The sequence below is a fragment of the Columba livia genome, chromosome 5 (assembly GCF_036013475.1).
Source record: "Columba livia isolate bColLiv1 breed racing homer chromosome 5, bColLiv1.pat.W.v2, whole genome shotgun sequence".
Taxonomy (NCBI): Eukaryota; Metazoa; Chordata; class Aves; order Columbiformes; family Columbidae; genus Columba; species Columba livia.
Window position 1 is genome coordinate 64837850 of NC_088606.1, and position 23986 is coordinate 64861835.

General features: G+C 40.2%; 1 long non-coding RNA gene across 1 annotated transcript in view; it reads right to left on the reverse strand.

The window, feature by feature from the left end:
- Positions 1–307: 307 nt before the first annotated feature.
- The window catches only part of LOC110365161 (uncharacterized), an 87680-nt gene continuing 64001 nt past the window's right edge, over positions 308–23986 (reverse strand). The window contains exon 3 of the long non-coding RNA XR_002424414.2: positions 308–616. This is a non-coding gene — a long non-coding RNA (uncharacterized LOC110365161). The remainder of the gene's footprint in view (positions 617–23986) is intronic.

Genomic DNA, 23986 nt, shown 5'->3' on the forward strand with positions numbered 1-23986 from the left:
AAGGGCTTGATAAGAACGTCTTTGAGAGCAGAACTGAGATGCAAGTAGGGGAAGAGTGTGTGATTTAGTACATGACAGGATAACAGGGACCAATATCAGACAGTCCTGCTTGTCTTTTGTTTTACACATACAGGATAAATGATGTACCCTAGTGTGCATCAGATCACAGCCCAGCCCCATCTCTCCATTTTAATGGATGTAACAAAACACAAATATTTGTTCAGCTCCACTTCCCTACGTTGTGATTGCCCCAGCAGAATGAGGAACAATATTGATGATCGTGAGCAGACAAAAAACAGGCTCGAAGTTGGAGAAAAAGGCTTTACTTTCATTTCTCTATCTAGAAAACCAGAGAGACTTATACAATGACAACACACAGATTGGGAATATTTCGGGATTTCAAGGTTTCAAAAGATTTATTGCAACAGTTCAGTTAAATCTTCGTATAAGATCCATAAACACAGGATTTCTTCATGTTATTAGTGATGAACAGATAGTTACTGTCTCTTGCTGTAAACTTCTAATGAAAAGCACTTTGCAGGAGAAGATACCAGACAGCTTGGAAACTTAATTTCTCGGAGGTGATCCAGCTACCCCAAAGGCTTCTCCTAGAGGTCTAAAGAATGTAGCAAGGAGGAAAAAGAATGTCACACCCTGCACAAATAATATAAGTAAACGATAGGAAAATTGAAATGTGCAATGAAACAATTTTTAAAGCAGGTAAAAACTACCTGTTTTGAGTGAAACACAAAGTCTTTAAGCAGCATTAGGCTGGTGTTTTGATTTTTTTTGCCAGCTTGTTATAATTTCTCTCATTTTGGCTTTCCTGTTGACAGATTTTTGCCTCGTTTTCAGTTCATTTCACTGAACAAAACTAATGTAAAAATGGAAATATCCCTCAGTAAAACTGCGCATTCTCCTGATAAATATTAATTCCCACTTCTTTTAAAGGTACTTGTTTGAGGTATTATGAGTAGTAGCTATGTGTGTTAAATCTCCCATTCTTTGTACCAGCTTCTTTAAAAAAAAAATAAATAAATCAGCCAATGAAAAGTGCCTAGACCGACGCTGTCTCCCTCGGTTAATCCAAGGCCAGTAGAGGGATAATTTGATTAAACTGAGACCCTAATTTATTTAGCTTTAGTTCTGGATCAACCTCTTCTTAATAGAGTGCTGTCGTCTCCAATTGTTTGATGAAAATTAAAGTGACATAAATACCATGGGACTTTTTCAATCTGATTAGTCAGCTAACTTGCCTCAATACTACCCCAGCCATCAGGCGCTGGCGTCCTTCCTTTCACCAGCCTCGCTAACAACTGACAAGTTCTCCTTGAAGCCCGGGCACCCACGCTGCCACTCAGACCCCCACACTTAACCCATCATCCCTCCTCAATGGGCCTTGTTTGACAAGGTGCCCACACCTTTTTCCATTGCTGTTCGTCAGACAAAGCTAAATATTGTTTTATTAGCAATCAATAGCCTGTTAATCCCAAACGATTTCGCAAATCCACTGAGCTCTCAAGCTGATTATAAACGTTTGGGTTTTTTTTTTTTTTAAGCTGCTAAATTTCAGATGGATTTTCTCCTCTCCTCCCAACCCTCCCACTCTGATATGGGACATTGTAGCTGGTAAGCGAAGCCACAAAAGCAAAAGAGCTCTGTTGTCTTTAAGGTTGCCTTTAACTGGACATTTACAAATGTCAAAGTTTTGCAGTTGAAATATGATGAAACCTATGCCACCAAACCCTCAACAGATTTCCTAGCTCCTCTACTTTCTATCCGTTAGTTTGAAACTTAAGGTTAAGAGACATTCTGAGCTCTCCTTTTCCTTTTGCAGCAATGTGGTAAATTCTTGCTTAGTCTGTGGGCTGGGGAACTAAAGAGCAAGAGAAAGAGAGAAGTAAGCTTCTTTGATTTACAATATATAAAATGCTAACAAAGCTGGCTGTTGCACTATTGAACGATGTACCATTCATGTCCAAGTTGCAGACAAAACGCTTGGGCATGCCTGGTACACTCTGATGATCCCTTTGTTTGCGTGTTGGGTCATGGATATATCTTCTGTGAGGCACAAGGGGAACGGCATGACAAACACGCTTCCTCTTGGATTTACCTGTCCTCGCTTACACATACTGTTCTGCCTTTGCCCTGGAGACACTGATCACGATAGCTGGTAATATAACGATAATTCATTTACGTGATATACTCTAAATCCCCAGGTCAAGGCAGACAGGCAGTATTGGTTGGCACATGCTGAGCGTATGAAGCTCCCCAAAAGAAGCCACTGCCTTTAAAGGCCTGGCAAGATGGCTTTGCAAGGCTGGGTTGTTCCTTGCATGTCCCACCTGAATCGTTGCTCCTGTAGAACATCCTCAACGATGTTTGCACGTACCCTGCCTGAAACAAGTCTTGAAACAGGTGGTCTTTGCTCTTCAGCACAAGGAAATTAAGTCTAATAAAGGTTCTTGTTGAACTAAGCTAAGTAAAAACCAAAATGGACTAAACACACATTTTATGCTTTCTGCATGGGGACTTAATGTACCCAAATGGTATGTTAAATAGAAGGAGAAAAGTTATTTCAGTTAACAATCCTTTGGGTCATCTACTGAAATAAAACATGGATTTCCTAAATCATCAGCCTCGACAGCAGAGTACAGACCATAAATGTAAAATTTCAGAGGCAACATTTCAACTCAGTTAAAGTTGGCATAATCTTGGCACAATATGAATTTATCTGCTTGGAGCATAATGTTAAAATAGTTCCAAATTTGGCTGTTCACTATCTGTTTTAGATATTGCTTTTGTAGAAGCTCAAGGCTTTTATGGGTTCATCCCAAACTCTTCTTTCAACAAGTTTTTCTCTTATGAGAAATATCTATCCTATCAACAGTATTCATCCAAACAGTGGAACATACTGACAAAAAAATACACCTAATCCTAATTTTCAAAAAAGGTTGACATTTTAAATCCCAGACATTTTCAATGGAACATGCAAGTTTGTGTCAGGCTGAATAAAGCAGCAACTTTCTGTTACTCTTTCTTTGGCTACTGTGCATGACCCTGTTGCATTTGTCAGTGGTAAAAATGAGCCTGAAATGTTGAAACAATATCAAAACTAATACTCAGTGTAGTAAGTACTTACTGTAATTTTCAATTCATCCCTAAAACTTCTATTTGTAAGGCCAATGATGTTAACCCTAGAAAATGCTCGTTGATTCAAGAGTTGAACAACTTTCTACGGCTCTTGAATTCTAGTATAAAGTAATGTGCATTTTGTACCAAACTTTTTACAAGCTTTTGGTGTATTCTCAAGCTGGCTACTCTGCACAGCAACAACCATGTTGTTATTTAAAAAAAAAAAAATCATAATTAAATCTGCAGATGTTGTATTATGCAATAGCATGCACTTTCAATCTGAAGAAGAGTTTGCTGTTTTTTCGTAAAATAATTTTTATGTAATAATAGCGTTGAATACCACTGATATCTTAACCTTTTACCTGGGCATTCTGTAAGGAATATTTGAACATCTAAAAACACATAGGGAATGAAACCTGAAATATTTTCTTTGCCAGCACAGCAAGAAATCCATCATCATCATCATCAGGACATGCTAAAACATTTTGATTTGCATTAGAGAAGCGTTATATTTTCAAAGTGATTACCGTTTCTGATTTATCATTTGGATCTGCAGAACACTTTTGATGGACATACACAAGATTCTTTCCAGGAGATGCTAAACCAGAGTCTCCTCACCAGGTGCTCAGCAGATATGATCCAGAAGCAGAGCTTGTTCAGACAGCTCCAAACCACAACTGCGATACAGATTGTGAATCCAGGGGACCAGACTAAATCTGAACTGGTATAAAAACTTCTTGAACTTAGAATTATAGAGTAAACTGGGTTGGAAATGACCTCCAAAGACCATCTAGTCCAACCCCACTGCCATGAACAGGGACATCTTCACCAGCTCAGGTTGCTCAGAGCCCTGTCCAGCCTGGCCTGGGATGTCTCCAGCGATGGTTCATCCACCACCTCTCTGAGCAACCTTGGCCAGTGTTTCACCACCTTCAGAGTGAAAATTTTCTTCCTTATATCTAGTCTAAGTCTCCCCTCTTAGTTTAAAATCATTACCCCTTGTCCTATGGCAACAGGTCCTACTAAAAAGTCTGTCCCCATCTTTCTTATAAGCTCCCTTTAAGTACTGAAGGGCCACAACAAGGTCTCCCTAGAACCTTCTCCTCTCCAGGCTGAACAACCCCAACCCTCCCAGCCTGTCCTCACAGCAGAGCTGTTCCAGCCTCTGATCATCTTTGTGGCCTCATCTGGACCCTCTCCATGAGAGCTTCTACATCTTTTGCTTCTGTTTATTGATCTGCTCCTAAGAAACCACTGACTAATGTAAATACATTTTTGCTGTCAGTCTGAGCGTGCTCTTATTCTGGAGTTCTTCCCCAGAGGAATAATCCCTGTGAATCATTACAAATTGTCCCAATTTAGAGTCATTCATCTAATGTTTCACTTCGTGCTAGGGGTCACCTGCCTCTACAAATTGAGCCGTAGTGTTCACTGATGCTCACACATGGGTACAAATTTAGGTCACCCAACTTATTTACTGGAACTCTTTGACTGGTAGCCAAATCATACAGCTGGAAGCCAAGGCAGATGCTCAGCAGCTGTTGTCCAAGTTACATGAGCAGGAAGAAGATTTACTGCTTTGTTCACGTTCTCCAAACCACCAGTTTAGTTCTTTGGCAACATTGAGAGCACACTGGAGACAGCAGTTAGGCACTTTTACTAGTAATTGATCAGGCATTTTTATTTCTTAACTATGATTTTATGGAGATATGACTTGGTTTCTTTAAGGGCCATATCATTTGTGTCCTGAAGTTCTATTTACTGAACTTTAAAACCTCAAGACTGAACATGAGACTCAGAGAAGCTTGAGACAAAATCTAGACCCAGATCCAGAGTAAAATTTGAGCCAACAGGGAATGTAATTCCCAAGCAGATTCAGCTGCATATATAGTGATTCAATAAAATTAAAATTGTGTCTCAGTAGCTTTAAATGTAGTGGCTTGTCTTTTGGCTTCCATACTTAGAAATATCAGACAATACATAATTCTTCTGTTAATATTACTTTTGCTTTTGTCCCCTAGAAGAAATCTGTGATTGCAAAACCATGAAAAATTCTTCAAAAGTGTGGAATTGTTGTAGTGAGGGGCCCAAAACTGAATAGAGCATTCAAGGTGCAGCCTCACCAGTGCCCAGTACCAGGCCTGCATGGACATCTCTGTTATATGTTCTATTTTCAGAGGTTTCAGGCTGAGCCCTTCCTTTCTGCTGTCCAGAAAGTTTTGAATTTCCCGAACCCAGCATTTGGAATGCTCAGAAGATACAACTGGGCAACCTCATGTCTGAGTTAAGAGCTTCCTACCGCTGCATTTATTTTCAGTGATGGCTTTGGGATCCAAACTGTAAAATAACATGCTTTAACCTTCGGTCAGCCCTGAAGTGGTCAAGCAGTTGGACTAGATGAACATTATAGGTCCCTTCCAACTGAAAATATCCTATTCCATTCTGAAATGGATGCCTAAAGTCTTTCCACAAGGCTTCACCCCAGCCCGAACTGGCTGCCTTGCAGAGCATCCTGCAAAACATCCAAATTGTTTAGGCAATGAATACAAAATTGAAAACCAAGGTCAGCTAACACCGCAAACAGATCGGACTATCTGCTTTTTCTGTATATTGTGGGTGAAACTGAGAGCAGGATCTGCCCTAAGCAGGCTAAATTTATTTAGTTATATGCTCTTATAAGTAGCTAAACACAGGAATCACTTTGTTCTGTTTGTTGCTATTCTTGGTACAAAACAAAACTCTTCCTTTGCGTTGCGGATGCGTTTCCCAAATCCTTTTTCCTTTTCACAGACGATCTTTCTGCTGTGGACGCAGGAGGGCAGTGCAGTTCTAATTTGGATTCAAACACCTACGAGGCAGATGGTCTCGACATAAAGCAAGCTCAGCCCAAGTCCAAGCAAAGCCTCCATTCCAGTGAGAGTTTCTACTCTTTCCTTCATTATTACACATGGCAACACACCTGTAGTGACACTTTGAAAATAAATATATTTCCCCGAACTCTACCGTGGACAGCTAATATATGTAATGCCAAAAGATTAAAAAAAATAAAGGGATGGGGGAATGGGGAAAGAAGAGGGGAGAGAAAGGGGGGGAGAAAGAAGAAGGGGGAGAAAGAAGAAGGGGGAGAAAGAAGAAGGGGGAGAAAGAAGAAGGGGGAGAAAGAAGAAGGGGGAGAAAGAAGAAGGGGGAGAAAGAAGAAGGGGGAGAAAGAAGAAGGGGGAGAAAGAAGAAGGGGGAGAAGGGGGAAAGGGGAAGAAAAGCAGAGGTAAGAAGGGAGGGGAAAGATGAGAAAATGGGGAGAAGAAGGGGAAGGAAATAAAGGGGATAAAGAGTGGGGGAAAAGGAGCGAAGAGGGAAAAAAGGGGGTGGAAAAGGAGTGAGAAGGTGGGGAAGGGAAGAACAGAGATGGGAGGGAAGGCCACAAACATTCCTTAAGTGTAAGGACATGACTCTGTCAGTGCTACTGGGGACCAAATCCTGGAGGATGCTGATCACCCGTCATTGCTCTGGAGTCCTGTGTCGTGTAAACGCTCAGGCCTTCCTGGGCTGGGCTCAAAATCAGACCAAGCGTCTCTATGATTGATCTTCCCAAAGACACCGAGTCGCGGCTCTGTGAGAGAAAGCTCTTCAAACTTCTTCCAGGCTGCAGTCGGTGTTAACATGTAACAGCCACACTGAATTCCATTTCTACAAGGCAGGGCTTAGTCCAGTAGCCTCTCTCCCATAGCGAAGGGAGCGCACTGTGAGTTTGGGATTAAATTAAAATAAACAAGTTGCTTTCTTACATGTGTCTCATTTTTTTCCAACATCTTAAAACCAACTGTATAGCACAGTATAGGCAGAGTCTATCAAGAGACTTGAAGTCTGTAATAAAAAGGCAGCACTAGAGGATGTGTGAAATAGGCAAAGAAAATTACCACTAAAAAAAAAGGAAAAAAAAAAAAAAAGAAAGGTTAGTGATTATTTTTTCTGGTCATTCTTTCAGCAGAGTTTTTCTAATCCCTTCTGATGGGTCAGTCCCCTTGTTCAAGTTTTCTCTGTAAAATGTATTTCCAGGGTCACATTCTGTTTATTTTAGTGGATTCATTTCACAGTGGTTCTTCCAACCAGATACCCTAATGAGAAGGCATTTTGCAAAGTGAATGGCTGATACCACCCAAGCAAAATAGTCACTGAAGTAAATGAGTAGTTTGGGATAATAAAGGTTGCCCTGTTTGGTACAATAATTGGTTTGGGTTTGTTTTTAAGCATATCATTTTTTTCCCAGCACACTGAGGCAAAGTAAATTATTTAGCATGAACACAAGTCTGTAGTTGGCAGGATATTGACTTTAACCAGGCTCTTACCTTCTGCACAACCTGAGGAATGGGGTCAAGGTCTGGATCCCATCACATACCAGCGCTGAGAAACATTCAGAGCATCTGGCTGCATGAGTTGGGTGATATTTCACTGAGGGTACCACGTAGGATGCACAGCATCTGGTGCCGTTGCACAAGAACTCACAGAATCTCTTGCAGCCACATCAGCTGAGAAGGTTTTGTGCTGAAATACTCCACATCGGGAATCTCTATTCGTTACATTCTGTAGGTCATCCCTTTGTGACACTTCCTAGTCTTTTTCTGTTTGAACCTTTTCATGGGTGGTTTTGTTCCTTGGTAATATATATACTCATACAGAAATTTGGGAAATCACTGATATCTGCGGCCATTATTTTATACTGTTATGAGCATTTATAGCTAATATTTTAGTGAGTTGTATTATATCATCATACGTATTTCTACATATGTTTTTTCTGTATTTCAAATTTCAGCTCACTAAGTATTAAGACTGAAGTGTTGCCAAGAAATCACTCGGTCACGTAGCACGTTTCATTTTGGCTCCTCAGTTCGTCTCCAGCGTGAATCAATGCAATGATTCATTGAAGGCAGATAAAGAAAAGATAACTGCAGTAGTTTCAAATAGTTATTCCAATCAGGTTAAAAAAATAAAGCCGTATCAGTAGAATGATCACCTTTACAAACACCTCATAAGATATAAAATAATAATCATTTGGTTTCTAATGAAAGAGGAGGTTACCCTGCTTCTGCCTCTGGTCCACTGAAAAAAAGTAGATTTGAAAATATCAAGGTAATAACACAGTGTATATACCTCTTTCTGAAGGTATATTTCTCCAATTAAGGTGAATGTGACATAAAAAAAAAAGGAAGAAATGTCTAAAAGTCAAGTGGAAAAAGAAAAATCACAGCAAAATCAAGAAAACATGTCACTGAAATTGAAAAGGTGCACTTCAAAAATAAATACTTTGACAACTAAAAAGCATTTATGGAGCTGATACTTTGGAACTCACTTGCCTCTCCTTTTGTAACAGGTTTGTCATGTGCAAAGCTAACAAAATAATCAATGTTTTCAAAGGAAGGACCCACAGAATATTGGTAGTTGGAAAGACTGACATTCTGCAGTGGGATGCCAGAATTTTTTAGCCTGCATCCTATCAATAGCTATGTTTCCACTGCAATATATGTTGCTAGTTAATGTGATCTATGTATCTACTTAGGTAGCCAATACCATAGCAATTAATAAGTGCTAGCCTATAAAATCTATAATTCCTTTTGAATTTTGACTAAAACCATTGTGTGAAGGAGCAAAACAATACAAGGACTTATACACAGCAGAAAGCAGATGGCAAAACATTGGGAATTTGGTTACCTCAGGATTGTATTTTTTCGGCAAATTAAGTTTTTGTATTTTCTCAGAGAGAAAAAATAATGATGCCTCTGAGCCTTTTTTTTCCCCTCACAGATAACAAGCGTAAAAGTAAAAGACATTGATCAAGTTCACACACAGACTCTTCATTAACATTGGTTTCAGCTGCAATTATTAACTAAAGGATTTTTATTTTCTTCCACATTAATGCAACTATGAAAAAAAGTGTTTTTAATGGTGTTGGGTTGGGTTTGGAAATCTTTAAAGATGGCAGGACTGGATTTTGGGCTAGATCATCCTTAGGAGGTGTACACTTATGTTGTGACCGTTTTTGTTTCTAGAAAACCCCACTTATTGTGGAATTCAATAGCAGAAATCTTTATGAGGATGCAATGAGCAACCAGTCATTGCAGATCATTGTTCCCAAGTGGGTTGCCAAACTGTATAAAACATTCAGAATATAGAGTAGAACTAAACTGTAGAAAATGATATGGGCTTTTCAAGAGAGGCTGCATTGATTCATACTTATGTTTGGTTGGTTTTGTCATTCTGTTATGGTAATCATAACAACATTTTCTATTTTAAATCAGATTTATAGAGAGTTGGGGTTTTATCTTCTAGAAAGAAATGTGAAAACTAATCTTTCACTCCCTCCCTGTTTTACTGGCCTAATTCTGCTTTCGTTTGCAATCTCTGTGAAACCCCTCTTGATACATAGGGGAAAAAAACCCAAACTCATAGAGCCTTTTTTAAAAGATTATTCAAAATGATGCGATTGTATTTTGGTTTTAATATTTCATGCAGCGCGTTCCTCAAACAGCTGTACCCTCCCACTACTCTTCGGTTGGGTAACGGTGAACATTAACAAATAATAAGCGTCCCGAATATTAAAATAATGAAATCATTGCCTGGCAGACAAACTGTTTTGAAAACGAAGAACCAAGATACATCTCCTGCGCAGCCAGATGATGTGACTGAGATAAAGGGACGACCGTACAGAAACATACCCCAAACCCTTACAATCCGTCTGTCCATAACTATTTCCAGCCACCAGAATGGAGAATAAACAAACAAAGCAATCTGACCTCAGTAGAAAAGATAAAGTGAACTGCAAACAAATCTCAAATTCCATCTCCCTCATCAACATGCTCCAAATGCCCTCGGCAGTCGCGCCGGAGAGGAGCGGGAGACCCCAACCAGCGAGCTCTGCAAAAAACACCCTTGGGGCCAAAGAGAAAGAAATCTCAACAGCAGGATGAAAGAAAGTGCCATATCAATTTCATTTCCATTCATCATTGTTAAGCGTCGAGTTTAAGAAAGTTTCATTGCCCATAAATAGTCAGATCATAAGCAGCTGCACATGATATCATTTAGAGGCGGGTTGCACAACACGGATTTCCCCTGAGCTTTGTCCCTAAGCTGCAGCCTGACAGGCATCACCCAGATCCTGCTTTTTTTTAATAAATAAAAAGCCTGCGTGGCGTTTTTACATTTAGCAGCTGAACCAAACTTCACAAAAGCAGCCGAAAAGAATTGGTAAAAGGTTCGGATAGATTGACTGTTTCCAAATTGGAATACTAATGATGATCTTTAATGAAGCCTGACAGTACAATCTGTTTCTTATTGTTCCCTAAGTGCTGGCGACTGATCATATTCACTGGCTTTAGGTGACGGGGACAGACAGGGACAAATGGGCCCCACTGGTGAGCAGGACTGTGCACAGATGATCTTTCAACAAGGATTAAATTAATTAAAATGATTCTCCCATCAGAAGAATCAGTCTTTTGGTTTGTTATCATCGGAGTGGTTATTAATTTTGAATGTTGTCTAATTGGTGCCACTGCTGTTTGGGTCAGCTGGCTTAGTAATAATCTTCTTAAAAAGCAGTAAAGAATATGTAATTTTAGTGGCTCTGGCAGGGAACAGGGGAGCTGAAGGAGGAAAAAATGACCAACTTGATTTAATACCTCTGATAATGTGGAAGAACAAGGGACAAAATAGGCAAAATACCTGCAAGACCCAACCATTCAAAACTGACTTTGCTTTATTCGTTTCACTGCTTTCAATACAAAACGAAGGCGCTCAGTCTTAATGGTAGTCTTAAAGAAATGTTTTGCTTATAGTGTTGATAATCAAATTGGAAATATTTCATTTTCTGGGCAAAGACAGTGTGCTGGGGACCAGGCAGGACTCAGGGAACCAAAGAGATCACCACTAGACTTGAGAGACAGAACTTGCGCAGATTGCTCAGTATCTGGCCCAACCATTTCAGGATTTGGCCCTGTCTCCCATCTATTCGCACAACCAGTCTTTTGAAACCGATGTAAATGACCACAAGAGCAGAACCAGGGGGATCTGACCTCCTGCTCAAGTTTATAAGGTATTTAAGCACTTTAAAACATCAATGGGAGTTTAGAAGAAATCACAGAAGCACCTGTGTGTTGAGCAAAGTTTTCCATCTGCGTGGTTTTAAATTTGGGGCTAGATGTTCTATCTCCACAGCTACATGCTCCAATAATGCCTAAATCATCCCTTCAGGTGGATGTGGGGCTTCTTGGTTTTGTTAAATTAGAGTGACAGCGCAAGCGAAAGGCAACGCTCTGTGCCTTATAATGACAGGTATCTTAATGAGGTGAGGACACAACTGCTCCTGGCAGAGCTGGTGTAATACAGAGTTTTTCCTCCTGTTCACTTTTGAAAGATAAATACGTGACTACCATGGGTGCTCTGAAGGAAAACTAAATCCTGAATTTTGAATCATATTCACACAAATTAAAGCCCTGGAGATTTATGCTGAAGCAAGTGATACCCACATCTCACTCAGATGAGAACAGGAACATAATTCTTACTTGTTGTTAGTTTGTCTTCTACACATAGGAAATTGTTTCCATCTTACTATCATCATAAATATACAACATCAATAACATTACTTGGTGAAGGGAGCATCTTGGAAAGCATCTATTTCATCCGTGGAATAGGTGTTTAGATGATATATATCCATATAATCTAGCAAATTTGGGGGCTGAATGTGTTACCTGCCTCTTCCCTGCAGCTGGCAACAGGAGGCATCACTTTCTTTGCAAACCCACAGTTTCACATTCCCTTTCTCCAGTTTCACTCTCCAGCTCTACAACTCAATTTCTCTTCAGAAAAGGAAATAAATTGCAAGACAAAGGACAGAGGTGCAATCCTGATTTCTCTTGGAATGATCTCTTCTCCTCTAGGAGAATGGCACAATTGTAATTCACATGTTTTATCACAGTATCACAGTATGTTTGGGATTGGAAGGGACCTCAAAAGATCATCTAGTCCAATCCCCCTGCTGGAGCAGGAACGCCCAGGTGAGGTCGCACAGGAACATGTCCAGGCGGGTTTTGAATGTCTCCAGGGAAGGAGACTCCACAACCTCCCTGGGCAGCCTGGTCCAGTGTCTGTCACCCTCACTGAGAAGTTTCTTCTCAAATTTAAGTGGAACCCCTTGTGTTCCAGCTTGATCCCATTACCCCTTGTCCTATTATTGTTTGCCACCGAGAAGAGCCTGGCTCCGTCCTCCTGACACTCACCCTTTATATATTTATAAACATTAATAAGGTCACCCCTCAGTCTCCTCTTCTCCAAACTAAAGAGACCCAGCTCCCTCAGCCTTTCTTCATAAGGAAGGCGCTCCACTCCCTTAATCATCTTTGTTGCCCTACGCTGGACCCTCTCCAGCAGTTCCCTGTCCTTCTGGAACTGAGGGGCCCAGAACTGGACACAATATTCTAGATGTGGTCTCACCAGGGCGGAGTAGAGGGGAAGGAGAACCTCTCTCGATCTACTGACCACCCCCCTTCTAATACACCCCAGGATGCCATTGGCCTTCCTGGCCACAAAGGCACAGTGCTGGCCCATGGTCATCCTGTTGTCATTGAGGTTTTATCTAAAACCTCAGGCTGGAATACTAACACTTCAGTAAGAATTATTTCAGACATATTAACTGTTTGAAGTCAACAGCAAAACCGTCGAACCAGGAGCATCCGTCGAGTACATCAGATGAAAACCAGACCTTCTGCAATCTTAGCTACTTTTTGTAAGAAATCCTCTTCATCTTATCAGGCTTTACTATAGGCCACAATTCCCATCAAACCATCTTCATAACTGAAGTAATAAAAAGAAGTCCAAACCTCCTGGTTTTAATTCCTCATCCTCCAGATGGTCATTCTTCAGCTGCAAGAAAGCAAGATAAACCTCAACCAAATTACCGGTCATTATAATAGAATAAACAAAAAACTTTTATACCAAATATTATCCAAATTTGAGGAGCTTGAATATCCAGACCTGGGTCCTATTTCATGGGTTAAAAGCATTTATACTTGTTACATGAAGATTCTTTTTATCTTTTCTCTGCACATATTCCTACTACTTCTTCTGTTTGGTTACACTGTGCACACTGGTCTTATTCAACACCACTAATAACTGTTCAGACAAGCAGTAAAAGTTACAGATTCTAAAATGCAACTGTTGTTCCTGGCCCCAGCACTGGTTTGCTATACAAACACACACACATACATATATATGTGTGTGTATATATATATATATATGACTTTGGGTCAACTACACACAACTGACTGATTGGTGTTTCAAAATTCCTCTAAGCACAAAAGTGTGTGTTAAAGCAAGCATATTAAAGAATCCACTTAATTCTAAATTCAGTTCTCCAAAATGAGTGTGTGATATTGCTTTTTGTCCAAATATATCTAAATATAACACCTCCTATTCTGCCTTACAAACGTGATGCCTTCAATTTAAGCCTCATAGCTGCCTCGTAGCTAAAAGCTGTTTTACACATTGAGACGCTGTGGTGTAGCTCTGTCACAGAAAATTCAAAATGCAGCTGCTAGGACAGCAGATGTTTATTTCCCTGCATCAAACCAGTGATTTGCCAACAGGTGGAATGAACATCTTCCCCCCATGACAGCAGTGGAATCCAATATTCATATTTTACTGGAATCCAGTATGTTCACCTTTTTGCACACTCAAAGTTTTAGTCCTGAGAACCGTTTTGGTCATTTAAGGCTGGATAAGTGTCTATCTTTCCTTCTCTAAATCCTGCTGAAAACCACTTTGGACATTTCCACATCCAACAAACAAGATAACAGTGTTGTCCATAACAGCCGACCACTCCAAAAACCAGAAGATCCAGGAACACAAAAAGAAGCCTCACAAGCCAGATCAGAAAAGAGATCTGAGAGCTGTACCCACTGCTTCAACAATATGAATATTTTCTGGCCACCTACTTCTTCAAAACTGGACAGTATAACCTGGAGAATTTTTATTGTTTCGAGATCCCCCCAGGTAAACTCCAATCCCTGATGAGATCCTACTTCAAATGGGGCATGATCAGAAACCTCCAGCAGTTCTTGCCTTTGATTCTGATCTGACTGTAAAATTACCACTTACTTTACAAGCTCTAAAAAAGAAGTCAGATCTTGAGAGGCATAACTACATCAAAGGAAAGCAACATGGGAAGAGAAAACTCGTGTGTACATTGAAAACAGAGCTTAAATAGAGCCCAGCTACACTGTTTGCAGAGAAGGCTCTTGTCTCTCTCTAGCAACCGTGATTTCCACACAACTTATTTGGATACTGTCAGATTTTTGTAAAGAAAACTCAGCTTCTAATGGTGGTTTTTAGTTTATATGGTGACAGGCTTTCTGGAATTCCCCGTCCCCGCACTCTTTTTGTTCCCCTAAATACTTTCCCTGCTGGAAAATGCACTGATTCCAAACAGCTATAATGGGTAAGTCCTCTAGCAAATGTCTTAAGTACCTGATTTTGAATAACACCTTGTCCAAGGAATTGGTCAGTTGTTAACCTTTAACCCTGTGTACTGCCATGCAGGAGGAATCCGCTTAAAATTCTCATTGTAAAGATACACAAGTAGTAGCATTAAGGCTGTTTGACCTCAGGATTTTCTAAAGGCAACTTTTGGATCTAATTTTCTCACGTCTTTTTACATTTGCAAATAGTTCCTTAAAGAACAATCCAAATAAACTCATTTATCATGGTGAATTTTTGTTTTTCCATTTTGTGACCCATTTAGCAGTGAGGGAACTGAGAATTCTTTCCAGAACAAGTTGCAAACAATTTAGGATTCAGAAAGGCCTAAGAAAAGAAGCTGTATTTACTTTCCCTGGGACAGGGGACACAAGCTGCCTTTGACAACTGGTCTTTTTGATAATAGAATCATCCCAAGTAACTAGAAATCGTTCACAGGGAAAGGTGAAAAGCTAGATATAGACTCACTATATGCATGTAACTAAAAAGGAACGCATATAATGCAGACAGATGCCATAACGTTTTTGTATGATAGAAAATGACCATTTAAAGCAAATATGCAGAATATAACCATTGCAGACAGAGAAGGAAGTTTTCTTGAAAAAGAAGCTATGGTAGTTCTACCATACCCCGTGAAGTTCTCTTTGAATAAGAAAAGAAATCAGACTTATCAGTTATCTTGCATCAAGGTTGCAAGAGGGAAGGTGCTGAAAGGAGATGTGAAATGTATATAAACCAAGTTACAATGTGGAATGTGAAGTCATAACTTTCCTCCGGTGGCACTTACTAGAAAACACCATCAACCTGCTCTATATTTTGGTCTCACCGTCTCATTAACTCTGTTTCCAGCCGCTCGGTTCTAAACCACAGCAGGGAATGAGGCTGAAGGTCCCGGAGCAGGTTGGATGCTCCATAGATCCTCCTCTACCACCTGCTTCTGGGACACAGCTTGAGACACAGGTCAGGACAAAACTCAGTTGGCTGGAGCTGAATTCATAGTCTGGATCTCCAACGCTATCTTAGCCCCATTTCTTGATTAGGCATCTCTTGTCAGAAATATTTTACTGTGCTTGTGAGCAGAGCACAGGATTTCTTTAAGCAATGTACAATTGCTTCCGATGGTCCTACAAAGTAGAAGCTCCTAAAGATATTCCGGTAGCCTGGGAGTAATATATTCTCTTTAGCACTGGGGAGGACTATCTTTGAAGTTAAGGAGGGCAAAAATGGGTTATCTTTTCTTTGAATATGTCTGTTTTTTTTAAAAATTACTCATAGAAAAGCCAGCAGCTGTAAACAGACCCCAGCACCTGAAACTCAAATTGAAACTCTCAGGGAGACTGACTCATAAAAAGCTATGTGTCCTCTTTGTAAGGCTGGTTTGTGGCTTTTTGTTTGCTTTGTTTTGTTTAAAATGATTATTTATCATTTACTCTGCACACGTGGGGAAAAATGCTTTACAGTGAGTTTCTGAAAAGAGATACATGCTTCATCCAACCTCCATTTCTATTGGCAAAAGAAATTACTTCAGTGGTGACCAAGGAGACACCTGTTGTCTAAAGCATAAGTAAAACAGCAGGCTACAAAACTTCTTTTCCTGACCTCTAGAAGATGATGTTTAAACTAAAAAGCCTATGAGCCCTGGCAATGTCATAATGCTGTTTCTGTTTTAGAGCCAAAGAAGTAGATTTCAAAGAGCATTTGTAATAATACAGGATAAAATTGAGTTCTTGAAGTTGCAGTATCATGGATTACAACTAAATTCCTAGTACCAGTACTGGGTTTGTTTGCAAAGTACAACTGCTGACTTAGTTACCACGAGTGATCGCTGTGTGTTGAGTCCTGAAGATCATCTGAGGAGTCGCCCATTTGAACAGACATATACATATTCAGTAAGAAAATAAAAACTGCATGGCAGTAATTATTTTGCTCTTTAATGATTTGGAGTGAAGTTCTGATCCCAGCAAAGTCAAAAGGATTGGCTTTTGCAGAAGACTTCCACAAAGACCAACTTTGTCTTTAATGGCTGGTGGTCCTTTTGCTTGTACCAGTCTCAGAATCTCATATCTCAGATCATTCATCTTTGCCAGTGATACCCCATGGACAGCACATCACCTAGCAGCTGGTTTTGTCAGCCAGTGGAAATCAGCATGGGTTCATTCTTAATTTAATTTAGTTTAATTTAAATTCAATATTTAGGGTTACAATTTCATCCCTCAACATGTGTACATTCTTATAGCTCATGTATTTCTCTCTACTGGAGTGTAGACACTTTTTCACACACACATTCACTTTTGAACACTATTTTAGTCTACTTTCATGACCAGATCAAGGAGTAACCTTTTTCTCGGATGCAGTATGTATTTTCCTCAAACTACCAGAACTAGTGATCCTGTATTAAAAAAAGAGAAAAAAAACCCACAGCAAATGTATAGTGTAACTGTGCTCTTAGAAACAATTCTATACCTCCCACTTAAGACAATTATTACCGATGTTGCTATCAAATCTGGTATTTTTATTTAAAGTTTCCACAATATTTCTAACCTGTTCTGTCCAAGTACACGTAAGCTTTACTTTTTCTTTTTGATGTGTTTTGCATTCATTTAGGCCCAGTGCATTTCATAAATACAACATCCTTCACCACCTCAGATCTCAAATAAAACAGAGTCATCAGCATTCAGCGATGTTGCTGTTTTACTGAAATATCCATTAAAAGAAAACTATTTTTTCACTTGTTCTAAAGAATTCCTCAATCTTTCTGAGGATTTGTGTTCTTTGTGAACATTCGGGCATTCTGGCTCCTGGGATTTTGAGTAGTTCCAAACTTGATAAACTTTTCTCACCTTTTCAATATTTGAAGTGAGACCACACAGATAATAAAGCAAAAGAATGAACAGACAGTGGTCCCTTTGCTATCTAGAAACAGCACAACAACATTCTGCCAGCAGGACACCACTGGGCTGTGGTCAATGTGATTCAAATTCTCCTGATTTCTTCCAGGTTATTTTAGAGGTGAACAAAGAGCAGGATGACAGAACAGTAAAGAAATAAAAAATGCATGTTCTATTTAAACCATTCCACTGTGTCTGGCTTTTCCTCATCCATTAGTCAGTGCTTTTTTTGCTTATACAAGATCTAGTCTATCATTTGTAAATTCAGACACAGAGTAGCAGGTTATCCCAAGAACAACCTGAATAAGACCAATGTCCAGGAACCGCCTCAGTTTCAGTTTATGGACCAGGAAAGCAAGGTAACCTTAACCTAAGTGCCGTATAAAGAGATGAGCCAGCCTCGTTTATTCAGAATCCTTAGGTTCAAGAAATTCATCACTGATCTGAATCTGCAAATTTTAAACTCACATTTGATTTTCAAATGCCTTAAAATGAAAAGGTACAAGAAAAGTTCAGATGCAGAACCTTCTTCTAAAGATACACATTTAGTTAGGGTCAGTCAGAGCAAACAAATGAACAGCAGATATGTATGCCTTACATCCCAGAGGCTTTGCGTATTTACATTTGTGAACCCCCTTTCTAACACTTCACCCTTTAAATCTTTGTTTCAATCTCCCCACGTCATCAAGTGATGACAATTCCGACTCGGTCATTTTGAAGATGAAATCAAAGTTTTGAACTCATTAAAGGCTACCTGTGTCCCCAAAGATCTGTCTGTTCCTAGGACAGCTAAAGAGTCTAGTAAGGTCCTTGAATTTTAAGGGATATTTACATGAAGGCAAGAGTAATTGGAGGTATTACTATTGTAATAAAAACAAAACCCCACATCACACCTTTTTTATCAAAGTCCTCAAATGTGCCTTAACCAAAGATTTACTTTACAATACCTCCTTTCCTCTGCTGTCTGGAGAAGATAAAACTGTCATTCATTGAACAGCTTCCATTTAAGTTTGAAACTTTTCAGATTATGTACTTGTGGATTTCTGCTGTATTCTGGGTCCCCCATACATGGAAATGGCTCTACTTTTGTATCTCATTGCTTGTAAAGCAGAGATCTTTAGAACTGTTTGCTAATCCTGTCTTAATTTCTGCTGTAGGCTTCTATAAGCCAGCACCAAATTCCTTCAGGGAAACACTGAAAATTGCTATAGATGTGGCGTCGTATCCTATGTGTATAAAATATTTGCTGGTTATGAAATGAGTATACTCAAGGAAATTTTAGACAACCGAGTAGCAGGTGTATGAGCTAACAAATTGTTCATGTCACATACCTTACTAATGTCACTTCACCTTTCTCCACTGACATGGCAAGTAAATGTACTGCAATGTAGAATTGCTTGCACAGTGAAGGAACTTTTTAAAGAAATATCATCAAATAAGAAAAATGAAAAAGTAGCAAGTTGTACTGAACCATTGAAACAGCCAAAGCCCCAGAGAGATCGCTCATCCCAGACAAGGTACATTTTATTCTCATCGCTTACGTTTAAGCCACATGTTCTTTCACAGGAGAGCTGGCTAGTAGTGATCAAGAGAAAACATAGGTGAATCGTATTGCCGTACTTTACATTTTATCCAAAAGTATGTGAAAAGTTCATATAAATGTTAAGAAACTGTTAATTAAACTCCTCTTTTGCCCTTCTGTGGCAATTTCCCAGGCAGCTGGGGTGGAGGGGGAAACCCCCATTTGAGCCATGGGTTGTTGTGTATGGCTAAAGACCAACCCAACCGGATTTATTAACTTCATATCTGGTGGTGAGGAGTTTGTGTCAGACCCACCGCAGCCCTAACAGATCTCCTACTGGGCCACAAACCAGTACAAATGGCAGGGCTGCCAGCACAATCCCGGCGTGAATGGGCCTAAATTAGCCAGTGCCTAATAACCAGTTTACCAACACCTGTATTAGTACTGTATCACTGTGGGGAGGACTGCTGTTAGACAAGGCATAATCCCATAAGCTTGGCATTTGCATATCCCTCATTAGCTGATTAAAACCTGAAGGAGGCAGGTTTTTGCAGCCGGTGGGTCCATTCCAATGCTCCGGCTGCCTGGGTGGCTCGATAATGAAGTAACGGTGGTGAATGTGAGGTTTATATGTATGGAAGGGATTAAGTATTAGAGTTTGTGTGAACCGATGTTGCCATATTCTCTCTACTGGATCATTGTAATTGGATGGGAGGAGCAGGAGTGGATCCATTAGTTTTGTCTGTTTGCCCAGGAGCTGGGTGCTAGAGATTCAATTTTGCTTCCTTTTGCTCCTTTGCTTTTGTGAAGCATGGCTGCTTTGTCTAGGCGAGCCCTTAGCACCTCTGTACACTACCCACGCTAAGGCGATTCAGCCACAAAGAAGAAAACCTCGGAGACAGCCTGCAGAAAATGCAGCCCGGATTCAAGTACTACTTGAGGGCAGCACAATCCTGCCTAGCCCAATCCTGGGAGAGAAAGCGAGAGATAATTGAAATCTATAAACACCTCTGGAGCCTTTTTATTATTTTATTAGTTCTCCACATTTGGGCTTAACAAACCTCATCATCAAAGAAGCCGTGAGCTCCTTACAAGAAAACTGAATGGCTTGAAATTTCACTGACTTAAGGAGCGATTGTTGAGAGTATTTGCTGGGCTTGCATAATTCTAATGCAAAAAAAATCCATTTCCTACATTATTTGTACAGCTGGAGTAATCACTCCGTGTGACCAATGAGGTAGAAAAAAGTTTGCAAGATTGTGTCTCCCATAGATCCGACAATGCGTGTTCAGCAACAGCAAGAAGAAAACATACTAAACAGTTCAGGAAAGCCTGATGCCAAAGATGGGCTTGGGAGGATGGGAAGCCACAAGTTATACACAATAGACGTTGATTAGAAACACGATGTGTTTTGGGGGAAATATTTTAGACATTCTAACATGGTCAGATCATTTCAGGAAGAATTTGGAGAATGCTTTCTTCTGTTTGGGATAGCTTAATGTTTGAAAAATGAAGCTGTGGGGCACAGAGAAGATGGAACTATTCAGATATAATAATAAGAGAAACAACACCCACAGGCAGCATATTTTTTCCGATTTTTAAAAAATATTGTTTTGTCCCCAAAGATTAACACCATCATTCTATTAATTACACTTCCCTGACTTTTGGTAATGAAATCTCTGTGTGTTTTATATGACTTCTTATTTTGTGTTTTTTATTGTAAACAACTGCAGTTGTTTGCACAATAAAAGAAAATAAAAGTTCCTTTAGTTAGAGGTGTGAGAAAATTGAAAATATTGTGGTTGTCATGAATAAATACACTTTAGAACAAGTGAGCGCACAGTGGCAGTGCGACATTAAGGAATAATGTGTGATTTGTCCTGGTGTTACTCCAAGATTTCCTCATTGGAACAGTTTTATCATCACAAAACTATAATGACACAGATTGTTTTGATTAAGCAGTGATTGAATCTGCGTTACTGACTTCATGTACATTCCCTCGGGGTTTTCAAGATGCATCTGAAGAGGGTGCTAGATAATCTCATCTAGGCTTCCTTTCTCAGGAAAGGTTAGCCCAGAGGATATTTTAAGGTCTCTTAATGTTTCTAAGTGAGGTAGTACAAAATGGAAGACTTAAGTCATTGGGCTGTGAAAGATATAGAGAGCTCTAGCAGGAGAGATCAACACGAAAGGACTTGGTAGCTTCAGGAACAGGGCACTGTCTGCAGAAGACAGACAGCAATGGGTCCCTTAGTCCTCTCACTAGAGGAAAACCCTCAGGCCCCACTACAGCTGTGTCTTTGCAGAAAATAAAACCTGAAATCCAGAATGCACACTTCATGGAACTCAGGAAAACAAATTGTTTAAATTAATGAAATGACTTTGGGGAAAACAACATTCTTTGTGTCCCAAAGTGACGGAAGTTCAGCCCCTCTTAAACCCAACCTTTTTTGTTAAGAATTCACAATTACTTTGGAGTAGGTTATTATTAAGGATCACACACTTTACTCATGGGATATGTCTTACTATCAAGCTGGCTTTGTGTGGAAAAAGATCCACAGTCTTCTAAAATGACTGTATTAAGCTGTAGGAGAAGGCTGCCAAATGAATCAAGCTGTGGCTGCACTGTGGTAAATTCCAGAGCACATAATAATGCTCCCAGTTGTTTGTTTGAATCATCTTAAGATGCTGCACGCACATTTAGCTGATGTACCAACACTAATGTACCGTGCCGTTCTTGGAGTTGGAATTATAAAATCTCTCATAAAAATAAACAGCTTTATTGCCAGGCTCATGAATGATAATCCCACAGATGCAAATCATTAATCACAGAATGTATCAAGGCAATTACCAAGCCAAGGATCTGTTTTGTGGAGTTTGTGGGTATGTGGTTGGATTCAGCTCTTTTTGCACAAAGCAGACAGCAGTTGCCTGCTGCTGGAATCACTCTGTGCCTACAAGGATCAGGTCCTAATAAAACCACAGTGTTCAGCCAACCCGTGTTCATGATAGAACTGTCAATGTGCTGCCTGCAGAGAACATTTTCCTGTCACTTTTGTTTAGCATGCATGCAGACATCCCAACACCGCTGCTGATTTGAAAGAGAATCAAAAAAAATCCTCATCGCATGCTCATGCTTAACAGGGCCCAATTCTGAAATCAGGAGAAGACCCTAACCCACACAGATCTGTTGTCTGTCTGTTTAATTCATCCCAACAGTGCAACAGAAATCTTGGTTTAGAAATCCCTGATCCAAGGTTTTGCCACAAATTATGTTTCTTGCCCACAGAAGTATAGATTGAGGTCAGGGTGTTGTACTTCTCCTCACTTCAAACCTTTATGTATGAAGACTGAAATAACTTTAAAAAGTGGAAGCATTTTGCATGAAGTTATTTGCTCTTTTTTTTTAATTTTGCCAGCTTTGACAATTTAGTTTGCTCTAGTCAGCATTACCATCCCATTTTCAAATAATACTGTGATGTAGCACCTGGGTGTAGCAACACCACAAGAAGCCATTCATATCCCTCACTCCCCATTCTCTTTATTTCATACCTTCTCCTTTACCACCACACAAACTCCCCCCCTCAAAAAACAAACAAACCAACCAACCAATCAACCAACCACCACCACAAGTGGGGAAATAGTGTTACAAACTCCAACCTAGGCAGGTCTCCAAAGCACAGCTCACTAGGATTCTGGGCATCCAAGAAACATACCTTGAAAGAAATCTCCACAGTCTCATTAACCTTATGTCTGCATATGGACAAAGGACAAACATGAAGGACTTTGGTCCAGAACTGTTAACTCTCACAGGTGTTGGAATCATTATGAGCATTTATCTGGCTTTCCATCACTGTTGTGTATAACAAGGAATCCCTACAGTGGCCTGTGGCTCACACCTAAAATGGGTGGCAGGCTCATTCTCCATATTTCCCTCATTTTCCATCCTTATCCTGGAATTCTCTTAATCAGTAAAACCCACACACAGCAAAAATAAAGGGATCTTGCATCATGCAGGGCCTTCAAACAGCAAGCTCTCATTGAAGCCTGTGCTACCTAGTGTGGCCATCAGAGAAAGGCTGCAATATCATTTCCAATAGGAAATGGCCTCACGTTGCACCAGGGGAGGTTTAGATTGGATATTAGGAAATATTTCTTCATGGAAAGGGTTGTCAGGCATTGGAACAGGCTGCCCAGGGAATTAGTTGAATCACCATCCCTAGAGGTGTTTAAAAGACGTGTCGGTGAGGTTCTTAGGGACATGGTTTAGTGGTAGAGTTCGCTTATGGTTAGACTCAATGATCTTAAGGGTGTCTTCCAACCAAAATGATTCTATGATCACTACCTGGAGCATGGGAAGCTTCCCGATCTGAGCTAGTCAGTATTGCTGCAGACTAGTGGATTTTTTCATCAATGGTTTACTGTAGAATAGGCAAGGTGGCTGGAGACGTATGTTGAACCCTGAAACATTGGGACAGTTTGTGGAGGGCACCTCTGTCTTCACAGCGATGAGAACCACCCGACCTGAACAGCTGTCTCCGTGCAGCTGTGCTGGCCTCTCTCCCCTCAGGAAACAGGTTCCCACTGCCCAAGTCCCCACAGCTGCACAGGATCAGCTGTGGAGGACACCCAGTGAGAATCATCTCAGCTCTGAAAGGAAAAAATCAAAGTGTCAGCTCAGGATGACACCAGAGAGCACAGCTGAGGCTCAGCTGCATGTACAAGCCATCACCAAGTCACCAAGGCTGATTAAATACTTCTTTTTAAGTCAACTGCTTCTCCCTTGTCTCTTTAGTCTACCTACGAGTCACTTCTAGGGGTGTGCATTTTCTTCTGCCTAGTGAAAAGGAATAGACTTTTCTATACCTTTATAATATAGAAGTAGATTTTGTGCCTCCATTGCACCACTACAATTCAGTTT